General features: G+C 36.9%; 2 long non-coding RNA genes across 2 annotated transcripts; one reads left to right on the top strand and one right to left on the bottom strand.

Moving 5' to 3' along the window:
• Positions 1-661: 661 nt before the first annotated feature.
• LOC118560125 lies at positions 662-6359 on the top strand. Its single transcript, XR_004929097.1, has 4 exons — positions 662-806; positions 2052-2229; positions 5256-5471; positions 5586-6359. It is a non-coding gene; the product is annotated as an uncharacterized LOC118560125 (long non-coding RNA).
• Positions 6360-7092: 733 nt separating this feature from the next.
• Positions 7093-10933, bottom strand: LOC118560127. The gene is made up of 3 exons (XR_004929099.1): positions 10694-10933; positions 9118-9349; positions 7093-9023 (listed from the first exon to the last, which is right to left on the bottom strand). It is a non-coding gene; the product is annotated as an uncharacterized LOC118560127 (long non-coding RNA).
• Between the last annotated feature and the right edge of the window lie 2142 nt (positions 10934-13075).

Raw genomic sequence — 13075 nt, 5'->3', positions numbered from 1 at the left:
AGCAATGTTTTTAATTGAAGTAGCATTGTTTTTTGATTGGACCATATAATGGGTAGGACATTTGTGTCTTTATCATTCAATCAAAAAATAAGTTGCTTCAAACAAACAAACAAGGGAATCAATAAAAAAAGTCACTTCAATCAAAAGATAAACGTTTTCAATCATAGAAAATAGTTTTTGAATGCAAATAAAATATTTGAGACTCCAAAAATTGCATTTGAACACTTTTTTTTTAATTGAAAATGTTTTCTTTGATTGAAGTAATCTTTTATGCGTTTGGGGTATACATGGGTAGGACATTTGTGTCTTAATCATTCAATTCCAAAAAAGTTGTTTCAATCAAAAAAAATATTTTCAATTAAAAAAAATAAATTAAATGCAAAAAAAATTACCCGTCAATAAAAAAGTATTGAAGAGAATGTGTTTTTTCGTTGTTTTTTTTTTTTTTGAAAAAAAAATTTGAAGTTCAAAATTTTTTGATTACATAACTTTTTTTTGAAGAGAAAAAAGTTTTAAAGTTCAATTTTTTTTGATTGAATCTTTTTTTTTTAAAGTGAAAAAAGTTTTGAAGTTCAGATTTTTTCGTTTGAATCACTTTTTTTTTTGAAGCTCAAAAAGTTTTGAAGTTCAAATTTTTTCGATTGAATCATTTTGACACAAACGTACCGCGGTGGTGCTTCTCTATTGGTCAGACATGTTTGATTGACAAGTGTCTACACCAACGACGTCTTTCTGACAAAGAAGTCTTGTTCGGCACTCGCCAGAAAGCTTTTTACCAGCAAGAGGGAACAGCGGTGAAGTTGTCGGTAAGTAGATGAAACAGGTTGAAAATAATTGTTGTCATGTTGTTAGCCTATTCTGTTGATATTTACAATAAACTGTACGCTTACTAACTTAGTTCACGTTGAGGAATGTTTGTAATGGTGTGAGGTTAGATGTCTAAATATTTTCAGACAGGCAAGCAAAGTGGGCGAACCTATGGCCCCCACACAGCAGCTTGCTATGTGCTAGCTAGAGCTACTGTGTTGAGTAAAGTGGCCACAGCGCTGCCTGTTTAGTAGATGCTTTTATCTTGAGAGCGGGATATAGGCTGCTTAAGCTGCTGTTAGTCGAGGTGCATGCGTCTCTCCCCCCCATACAGTTATCGCTGGGTCCCGTGTCGGCCAAGTGCCATGTACTGCGCTGGTATGGCAGGCCGTTTTAACATTTATTAGCTTGACTGAATATGTATACCAGACATCTCAAATACATTCCTTCCTAGTCAAAATTTACATTTCAGACATCTACAATAACATTTGTCCTATCTAAAATGAATATTTCAGATATCTTGAATATAATTCAAAGTAGTACAAATTACGTCACTTTCCCCATTCATGTGTATAGGGCTTTTATTTACAGACATCTACAATAACATTCTTCCAATCTAAAATAAACATTCCGGATGTCTAAAACTGAATTCCGACTAGGATGAAATCTAATTTCAGATCTCCATAATCCAGTCAATACTAGTCATCATCATTTCAGATATAAAAAATAAAACATTCTAGATATCCAGATATATAATTCTTGACATCAAAAATATATTTCTACTAGTAGAAATGACATTACATATATCCACTACTGATTATATGACGAATTAAATTGGAATTTCAGATATCTAAAATTTCAATATGCCTATACAAGGTTGTGTTGTGAATTGGCACTATATAAATAACATTTAAATAAATTGAATTGAACTTCTGGTCACGAAAAACCAAAACTTTTAAAATGAGATTATAGAATTGTTACATTACAGTTAATCTTTCTCCTCTTCCCATCTCTCAGAGTTACCCTAAAAGCCATTTTGTCTTAGCTGATCAGTGGAGTGGACATGAGTATTTCTCCAGCCAGCCATCAAATAAACGTCACATATTAGTGCTAGGGTATTTTGTATGTCAGGGTTCGTTTTTAATCATGCCTTCCTCATTCTAGTGAATTCAGTCTATTTTAAGCAGAGGAATTTAGTCTTGGGTAGTCATTTAACTAACCATCCTTTTATGTTTCTTCTGCAGCATTGGAAGCAAAGTTGTACTACTTTGTAGCAAAAATTATTACAGTCTGTGTTGTCCGTGGAGGAGTTGCCCACCATTTTTTCTCAGAAGGGCTGTTTCAGCAATTTGCGGGCTTCCAAAGGCCCCTTTCAGATCAGAAGTTCTGCATGATCACAAACTCCGGGAGCAGCTAATCAAGGTATGAGTATAAACTGTCATTTGTCACCTTCAATACTTTTTAAAATGCTTAGTCCTGGATAAGGTGGGTCTACCACAGATGAGGCTCAACAGCCTCTGTGTGAAGTTTGCATGTTCTCCCTGTGTATATGTGGCCCCCTTTAGGCACACCGGTTTCCTTCCATTGTCCAAAGACATGCACTTAGTATGAGTTTATTGGTGGGACTCATGTGTCCGTCCATCCATTTTCTGACCTGCTTAATCCCTCATGGGGTCGCAGGGGTTGCTGGTGCCTATCTCCAGCGGTCACTGGGCGAGAGGCGGGGTGGACTCATATGTATTCATCTTTATTCAGACAAAAGAAGGTGAAACCACCAATGAGGCTAATTTTGCCATTGAAGAAGCTGCAGACAGCCTTAGCATCAAGGGTTGCCTTAGGCATGTCCCAAACTGGAGAAAAAAGGACTCCCTAGTTCGCTCCGCTGTCAAGTTTATTGTCAACGGACGTATGAGAGATGCCCACGACCAGTAAAATATTCACACCCTCTTATCTTAACAAAGGTGTTGATGTTGTCATAAGATCTGAGGGGAAAAAATGGGTTCCTCCATGTTTCTGTTAGCATAGTTGTGTTATGGTGCTTTTATCAGTAAAATTGATGGACAGGGATATTAATCTATACTTCTAAAAACCACCAACCAGGCCAGAAATCTGGATTTAGCGACAGATTCAGACCTAAATTTTAAGAAACAAGTTAAGGCAATTACAAAATCAGCCTTAAGAATATCAGATGAAATGTGTGATTACTTTGCAGGACCTGGAGAAACTAGTCCTTCATTCATCTGCGGTCAGCCTAATTATTGTAACAGCATGTTTACAGATCTACCATTTAAATATACAGGGGTTGGACAATCAAACTGAAACACCTGGTTTTAGACCACAATCATTTATTAGTATGGTTTAGGGCCTCCTATTGTGGCCAATACAGCATCAATTTGTCTTGGGAATGACATATACAAGTCCTGCACAGTGGTCAGAGGGATTTTAAGCCATTCTTCTTACAGGATAGTGGCCAGGTCACGACGTGATGCTGGAGGAGGAAAGTGTTTCCTGACTCGCTCCTCCAAAACACCCCAAGGTGCCTCAATAATATTTAGATCTGGTGACTGTGTAGGCCATGGGAGATGTTCGACTTCACTTTCATGTTCGTCAAACCAATCTTTCACCAGTCTTGCTGTGTGTATTGCTGCATTTTCATCCTGATACACGGCACCTCCTTCAGGATACAATGTTTGAACTAATGATGGGTCGATGAGGCCTCATGAAGCGTTTCAACACATTGCCAAACTGTATTGATACTGTGTCACTGAATACTGACACCTGCTGGACCTTAAAAATCCCTACAGGCTACCTGGTTGACAGTGTTAACTGACACTGATTTGATGACCAAGTATACACAATACAATTTAAATCATTGTATGTTGCATTGCATTATTTTATATTTTCATTTGAATTAAACATATATTTGATTTTTTTTTTTTTTTAGATACAGTCAATAAATAATGACTGTGCTGTAAATAATGAGGATGCTTGTGGACTGGCTTTTATATTTATTTATTTATTAAAAATGTTTTGCTGCCATGTCCTTTCAATGCTCATGCTCACGTTCAATGATTGATCGAACTACTCAGAGTAGCAGCTTTCTACTCAGTGTAGATCAGCTGTTTTTTCTGAAACGACGCTCAGAACAAAGACGCACAGCGCAACCCGCCCAACCATAAAGGCGTCTGCCCAACCCATCCATCAGTGGTGCGCTCCGATCAGCACCTGGCGCTCACAGAGCGAGACTGTGGTACACCATCACACCAGAGATGCAAAATGGTTCAAAATTAACCATTATTAACCGTTATTTTGTTTACAGTTCAACTTGGATTTTATTTACTGCGCAGCATAGCTTTGCTGTGCGCAAATGCACACGCGTGCAGCTTAGAGGGAACAGAAACGGTTTGGCCCGTCAGTCAGTTCGAAACAGTTCCTGTATCGGTCACGTGACTTCCCCGTGTTGATACGCGCATCGACACGGGTTTTGCTCTATGAGCTCGACACATGCGCCGACGCATCGGTGTTGCCGGACCCATCACTAGTTTGAACCATTGGATGCACATGGTCTTCCATTCTGGAGGACCATGTGCATCCAATTTGTCCTCTTTTGAACTCTGGTATGTCACCCATAATGTTGTGTGCAGTGCAATATTTTGAGCAAAACTGTGCTCTTACCCTGCTAATTGGACCTTTACACTCTGCTCTTATTGGTTCAATGTGCAATTAATGAAGATTGGCCACGAGGCTGGTCCAATTTAACCATGAAACCTACCACACTAAAATGAGAGGTGTTCCAGCTCATTCAGCCCTAGCTAAAAACAAACCCTAGGACCACATCAGTCTGGTTCTGAGGTCTTTCCATTGGCTCCCTCACTGTCAGAAGACAGACTTTTGAGTTATGCTGCTGGTCTATAACGCTCTGAATGTTTTAGGACCAGGATCCATCAGTGGCCTTCTGATCCAACATAAATCCATAAGACCTCTCAGGTCATCTGGATGCAATCTGGACCAGTTCCCATAGTCAGAAGCAGACCTAAAGAAGCTGCATTTAGCTTCTATGCTCCACATGTCTGGAACAAACTCCCAAACTCAGCTAAAACATTTTTATGTAAATCCAGATTAAAGACCTACCTGTTCTCAGGTCTATAGTTAATATTAGCCTGGCGGCCCACCATGCTAATAATACGCTGAGAAATGCAGAGTGGTCACCACGCCGCGGTGCAGGCAGCCTTTGAAAGCACCCATGATTGTTTTGGTCTACAGACAGTGCTAAAGCACAACCTTGTGTCAAAATAATGCTTATTGTTCCTTTAATAAATTGTTTGTTAATCATGTTTGTTTTTTTATATGTACTTTTTTAATGTCCTCTGTACCTTGCTTTAAGGTTTTTGTAGAAATTTTCTTGTACATTAGATGTGCTTTAGAAATAAACTTGCCTTGCCTCTTAGGTTTGCAGAGGGCTTCAAGATTCTGGGGCTACTGAAAGAGCTGCAGAAAAACCCAGCGGTTGTTTCTGACATGTCCGTGTGTGAGGAGAAAGCCCTCACTGCCAGGGACATGAGCCACACTTTTCACAGTGGCCTATTCTGCTCAGGGGAGCAATCAGCGCGTTCTGGAGAACCAGTTGGTCTGCTTTTGGAGTGACTGGCTGATTGACATTGAAGGTCTGTTTTTGCATTTTAGTCAATTTCCATAAATTTAAAATTACTTTGTACAATACATCAGGGGTATTTTTTCCATGTCTAACAGTCGTATTCTTCTATTGTTCTGTCTTATAGAAGAGGAGGATGGTCCACCCTCTCTCTTGATGTTCACCTCTGGAGCCTCTGCCATCCCTCCACTTGGCTTTTCCTGCCAGCCTGAAATGCAGTTTCTGCATGACACCAAGACAATTTACCCTGAAGCCAATACTAGTGTTGTTGTCCTGTTGTATCTGTCGCTGCACTCCTCCTACAAGGCTGTTAGAATATACATGATGGAGGGAATTTTGCAAGCTCCGACCTTTGGAGTTTCTTAAATGATCACGAATGTGACTATGAAAGGTTACGCTGTAAGGTGATGATGGGTTTGCATGTTTGTCCAGCTGTTGTTAATGTTTTACTTAATTTTAAGGTAAAACGTGGTTTTACAAGTCTGAAAAGTGCACCAGTGTTTAAAAAATACTGTTCATATGGTTTTTACTAAAAGCTTTTAGCTCGTTCTGAGGAGAAAATATCAGAAGACTGTGCCAGATGATTCAGGTTCTGTCATTAAACTTCTGAAATGGTTTTAGATTTTAACAACTTTCAGGAAGTTGACAAATTGTTATCCAAGACCATCATATGTTCTCTTCTAGGTTTGTCTTTATGGCAATAAAGAAAATACTCAAAATTAAAGTTTGATACATAAAAAAAAATATTAAACTGAACTTATCATGGCCACTAATGACAAAGAAAAAATAAATAAACAGATATTTTTGCCAAAAAGGAGGGAGAAGTTTAACACAAGAAGAGGGCCAAAACAAAAATGTGTTTTTTAAAAGAAAGAGAATGAATAAATTTCGTCCCACTTAATGATTGTGTCCCACTTGTTGATTCTTCACGAAAACATGCAGTTTTATATCTTTATGTTTGAAGCCTGAAATTTGGCCAAAGGTTGAAAAGTTCAAGGGGGCTTAATACTTTCAGAAGGTTCTGTATGTGAGATCATGTTGGTCCAGACAACTCCTGTAAGACAGCAGCTCCAGATGTAAGGGAGAGGTTGAAACATAAGATATGTAAACTATATAGAATTTCCCATTAGAGTCAATAAAGAAGCTGTTTTATATTACCTAGTCTATCTGATGTGTTTGTGCATAATGTGTACAGTCCTTTGGAGTTCTTATAGAAGAGATGTTGTGAGCATCTGTCGTCTTGACTTAGTTGGGCATCTAAATTTGCTAAACGGAATCTTTCGCTCAGAGCACAATTAAAATGTGGTAGAAACGCAAACATCCGAAGGTTAGGTTAGGGATACAGTGACGGTATTCATGCTTCTTCCTTTTCCTGAACTAAAGTTTACAAGTTCCTCACAGCGGCCTGACTGCAAGGTTTCATCGGACCGCACCCAACAGTTATTTCAGAATCAGAAATACTTTAATAATCTCAGTGGGAAATTATTTTCGTTACACGCTGCAGATATAAAAACAACATAATTATATAAATACAACATTCCCCACAAAAGAAATATAAATATATACATATGTAACTATATATATATATATATATATATATATATATATATATATATAAATATTTACAGATCTAACTAAAATAAAGTGATAATGGCAATGTGCAAAAGAATGATTAAATGTCAATAATTGTCAAATGTATTCTGAATGAGAATTACAGACGAGCTGCTGTATGATTACTTTCTGTGGGCAAACCATGGTGGTACAAGCCTGTCTGAACTGTTCCAGCCTCCTTTGAATCTCAGGTGGATATACAATATGTAAAGAAAGTCTGTGGATATCATTATCTGGGTTAAGATTCTCTGCGTCCTCCAGACAGTAGAATGTATGGTAGAAATGCTGCAGCACATGCAAAAATACATCCTGCCAAAGGTGTTCTATGCGCTGATTATGAACTGATTGTCCTGTTATGAAGCCTCTGTGTTCCAGCCCTTGAACTAGATGCATGCATAAAGCAAGCAGCATGTTTTCATCCCCATGGTCTGATCTGACTCTTGATGGTAGTCCATAGTAAGATGTTGCTTTCAAAAACTGACAGAGTACTGTTGTTGCCCTATTGTTTATGCTGCAGCTGAGGTAATCCGACACGAGTGTCCATCGATGGCACCATGTATCACAAAGCCCCATCTAGAAAGTTGAAACAACACAAAATAAAATTAGTACTTAAAATAAGGATACAACCCCCTACCTGGAGACAATATACGATAATGATCAGAAAACCCGTATTAGAAATAAATCAACGGTTTCAACATTTTTTGCTGAAATTATGAATAATTGAATTAGTATATCAGCAAATATTTGAAACACGTTATCACCTAGTGCTAAAAATCAACATTATCAATCTTCAAAAAGACAAAGTTATATATTCATTGCTGGAAAAACACTCAAGGTCACTATATTGTTTCATTTGATAATTTTCTGTAAAAAGCAATTCAGAGCACAATAACTCAACAATAGAACTTAAAGAGCTACTGATATCAACCTGGAGGGTATCCCAGATAGGAGGCTTAACAAATATGGAAAAGCCTGGTGTCTAGGTTGCTAAATTCTGTTAAAGTGTAACTCTTCCCCAAATCAGCTGTTTGTTGCCAATAAACTCTTAACATGGTTGTTTTATAGTACTTTCTACATATCCTGGTCATTATTTTTGAAAAATTATAATGCATATTTGTTGAAATCCGGCTTTTGTGTCCAAAACTCAGTATGGCGCCTTCCTAGGGTCAAACTTCTTGCATTGAATTTCAAATTAACATTAGTTTCTGCACGTGCAACGTAAATCTGAGTGTGTGACATTGGTCCCCTGGCTGCTCAGGACTATAAAAGCCAGCTCAGTCTTAAAAAACAAAACAAAAAAATAGAGCATCTTCTTGTGCCTCCATAGAGAGCACTATTGCACTTTTCAAACTCTCTAGCGACCTTTTTTATCTTCAAAAAACAAATTTACCAACTTTTTATGTGTTGTTGGGGAGTGTATGTGAAAGCAATCAATTGTTCTGCAGTTAGTGTCTTGAGGCGGCCGGCAAGGGGCTGCTGTGAGACTGTGATGTTGATTCTAGGTTGGACATTGGACATGGGCGATCTGCGGTATCTGCCTGCTGTTTGAGACGATACAGAGAGGGTGATCTGGGGCTGTGTCCACATTACAAATGAATCATTATGCACAAAGCTGCCAGTGATCCCGCCTGGGTTATAAAGCAGGAAATATATGTTGATTCTGATACATGATAATATATACAGGACCAATTCTGTCCACCATTTGACTCTGCAGCGCCAGGCTGTGGCTTCACTGAGTCAGGGCCTTGAGCCAGCAGGTCAAATTGATCAGAGTCTGGCCTGCTTGGCTCCACAAAAACCTTCCTACACCGCCGGGGATGAGGAGGGTGAAAAATCCTCCAACTCAAAAGACCGAAACTCTTGCAGCAGATGTCAGGTTTGTCCATCCCAACATTTAGCGTACCCTGGCCCGTGTGACAATCACACCTTGAGCACGAAGCAGCACCCTTATCATCTGAAAAATACAAACATGAAAGCATTAATGATTAAAAAAATACTCTCACAAGCGGATCCAACTTAAATATCAATTTTCTGTAGAAAAGACAAACCTCATTCCCAGAGTTTGGATACTGGTCCTGCAATGTGCTCACACGCTCTTGCAGCTGATTGTCATCTAAGGCAGACAGTTTTCCTCTTATGCGTAGGTCCACCAGCTTTGATTTGTTGTTCAAAAACGACGAGGAACATCCGATCATTTTTGCCTTTTTTTTATTGTATGTCCTTGCTTCATAAGTACGTCTATGTGCTCTCTGGTAACAATAGATGGTCTGCCACTCCGCCCTAGGAAAACAAATGTTAAGTATTACATTTTATACAGAAGACAACCCAATCTTTAACAGCAAAAAAATAAAATAGAAATCAATTAATAAAAAAAAGAAAATAAATTTTGTTTGTGAGGACTTGAACTAACCCGCCTTATGAAGAAACGACGATCCTCGGTTCGATGGAAATGAGCTATTGCTAGCGCTCAAACTGCTTTACTGTTCATTGTAGGTTTCTGTAGACAATAAATGTTCAATTCTGTGAAGGTTTCTTACACAACTTTCTATTGAACATAGCTCTCTGTCGCTACACATTCCCTGGCTAAGGGCTCGCTCAGTTTCATGCCCTTTTCTTGCAATTCTGTCAATTACTACCAACGCAAATTGACGGACAGAAAGCGGAATTTACAAAGTTGGATGTCTTATTGGTTTCAAAACTTTTGATCATTGATTTTTGATATCTGAAATAAAAACTATGACCGGTAAAAAATGGATTATGGAGATCCAGGATTAGTTTTCAGACATCCAGAAAGTTTATTTTAGATAGGAAGAAAGTTATTTTAGATATCCGAAAGTAAAATCCCACTACACATAAATGGGAAAAGTGATGTAATTTCTACTATAAATAATTATATTTAAGATATCTAAAGTTTCCACTTTAGATAGCAAGAATTCTGTTGGAGATATCTGAAATACACATTAAGTCAAGACTTTAGCACTGCAAAAAGGGAACTAAAAGTGAGTAAAACTTTCTTGAAATCAGTGTATTCTTCCTTGATTTGAGCAGCTAAATAAGACTATTTGCCAATGGAATGAGTATTCTTACCCCTAAAAGAAGGTTATTAGCTATTCTGCACTTGAAATAAGATGATGTAGATGAACTGTTATTATTTTAAGTGCAAAAATCTCATTCCGTATTTGAGATGTCTGAAATTCATATTCAGTCAAGCTAATAAATGTTAAAACGGCCTGCCATACCCTGCACAGTACATGGCACTTGGCCGACAAGGGACCCAGGGTAAATGTATGGGGGGAGGGGGGAGAGGGACGCATGCACCTCGACTAACAGCAGCTTAAGCAACCTATCCCGCTCTCAAGATAAAAGCATCTACAAAACAGGCAGCGCTGTGGCCACTTTACTCAACACAGTAGCTCTAGCTAGCACATAGCAAGCTGCTGTGTGGGGGCCATAGGTTCGCCCACTTTGCTTGCCTGTCTGAAAATATTTAGATATCTAACCTCACACCATTACAAACATTCCTCAACGTGAACAAAGTTAGTAAGCGTACAATTTATTGTAAATATCAACAGAATAGGCTAATAACATGACACCAATTATTTTCAACCTGTTTTATCTACTTACCGAGAACTTCACCGCTGCTCCCTGGCTTGCTGGTAAAAAGCTGTCTGGCCTGGGGAGTGGCGAACATGACTTCTTTGTCAGAAAGACGTCGTCGGTGTAGACACTTGTCAATCAAACATGTCTGACCAATAGAGAAGCACCCGCCCACCACAGTACGTTTGTTCCAAAATGATTCAATCGAAAAAATTTGAACTTCAAAACTTTTTGATCTTCAAAAAAAAAAAAGTGATTCAAACGAAAAAATCTGAACTTCAAAACTTTTTCTCTTCAAAAAAAAGTTATTTAATCAAAAAATTTTGAACTTCAAATTTTTTTTTCTTCAAAAAAAAAAAACAACAACGAAAAAACACATTCTCTTCAATACTTTTTTATTGACGGGTAATTTTTTTTTTGCATTTAATTTATTTTTTTTAATTGAAAATATTTTTTTTGATTGATTGAAGACACAAATGTCCTACCCATGTATACCCGAAACGCAAAAAAAGATTACTTCAATCAAAGAAAACATTTTCAATTAAAAAAAAGTGTTCAAATGCAATTTTTGGAGTCTCAAATATTTTATTTGCATTCAAAATTATTTTCTATGATTGAAAACGTTTATCTTTTCATTGAAGTGACTTTTTTTTATCGATTCCCTTGTTTGTTTGTTTGAAGCAACTTATTTTTTGATTGAATGATAAAGACACAAATGTCCTACCCATTATATGGTCCAATCAAAAAACAATGCTACTTCAATTAAAAACATTGCTTCAAACAAAAACGGACTTCTATCAAAGAAAACATTTTCAATCAAAGAAAATCAGTGTTCAAATGTATTTTTTTGAGTCTCAAATATATTTTTGGATTCAAATACTTTTTTTCTTTGATTGAAAAGTTTTTTTTTAATTGAAGTGAATTCTTTTTAATTGAAAATATATTTTTTGATTGGAGCAACCTTTTTTTTTTTGATTGAATAATAAAGACACAAATCTGCCTTCATACAATAGGAGAGTTCTTGGATCTCTCTAAAGCAGGGATGTCAAACTCATTTTGGTTTAGGGGCCGCATTCAGGTTAATCTGATCTCAAGAGGGCCACACGAGTAAACTCATTGCAAGATTAAATAGAACTAATAAATGTGGACTTGTTGATTTTTATATTAAGTTAATTTCATTTTACACAATATATTATGAATAACCTCAGCGTTTTTAAGAAAAGTATGTGCAATTTCAACAATACTTTTACTCGGTTAAACATTTACTTGTGCGTTATGCATAAGAACTGATCACAGTGATTTATACAATGTTGAAAAACATTTATTCACATTTTTTGGAACTTAAAAACACTGTCCTGCATGACAAAATACATCAAACAGATAAAAATTAAGAAATTATTTGAATTTTTCCACACCTGAAGCTTAATCTGCTAATTAAAACACAGCGCCCCTCGCGGACAATATAGGAACGGCATATTTTCAATTAAACAAAGTACATGTTTTTTTCAATAATTGTTTTATCATTCTCTTCCTTTTATCTTGTCCACTTGTGAAAGTCAAAATCTGATGAGCTCTTTGTGGCATCTTATTGCCACATTGCCAGACAGGACACTGGGTGGGGAAAAAAAATAAATAAATTTTTTTTTTTTTATAATGATAATGCATTTAGGCACAGGGCCGGACTAAATTGTTCGGCGGGCCGGATCCGGCCCGCGGGCCATATGTTTGACACCCCTGCTCTAAAGCATTTGATACTGTTCATCATGAAATTTTACTGAAAAAGTTATTTAAATATGGGTTTCAAGGTTTTGTTCATAAATGGTTAACTAGTTATGTAAAAAATAGATATCAGTATGTATCAATGAATGGTCTTGATTCAAAGCAAAATTCAATACAATTTGGAGTACCGCAGGGCTCCATCCTAGGACCTTTATTGTTTTTAGTTTACATTAATGATCTTGCTAATGTCACAAGTTCTACAATACCTATTTTGTTTGCAGATGATACAAATTTTCTAATCTCTCATAAAGACTTGACTACTATTACAGAGAAATTGAACAGAGATCTAGCCCAATTTTCAACCTGGTTCCAAGCCAATAAGTTATCTTTGAATGTGAAAAAATGTAATTTCATGTTTTTTTGCTGGGCACAGAAATTATACATTTGATGATATAAGAATTTGTATTCAAAACCAACAAATTGATAAAGTTTCTACTGTTCGTTTTTTGGGTGTTAAACTTGACGACAAACTCCTTTGGAGAGAACAAATTGGTACAGTCTGCAAAAAAGTCACTAAATCTCTAGGTATTTTGAGAAGGATTAGAAATTTTGTTCACAATAAAGTGATGTTAACTCTATATTATTCATTAATCTATCCATACCTGTCATACTGTAATATTGTTTGGGCAA

The sequence above is a fragment of the Fundulus heteroclitus genome, unplaced genomic scaffold, assembly GCF_011125445.2.
Source record: "Fundulus heteroclitus isolate FHET01 unplaced genomic scaffold, MU-UCD_Fhet_4.1 scaffold_39, whole genome shotgun sequence".
Taxonomy (NCBI): domain Eukaryota; kingdom Metazoa; phylum Chordata; class Actinopteri; order Cyprinodontiformes; family Fundulidae; genus Fundulus; species Fundulus heteroclitus.
This window is presented reverse-complemented; position numbering and strand designations above follow the sequence as displayed.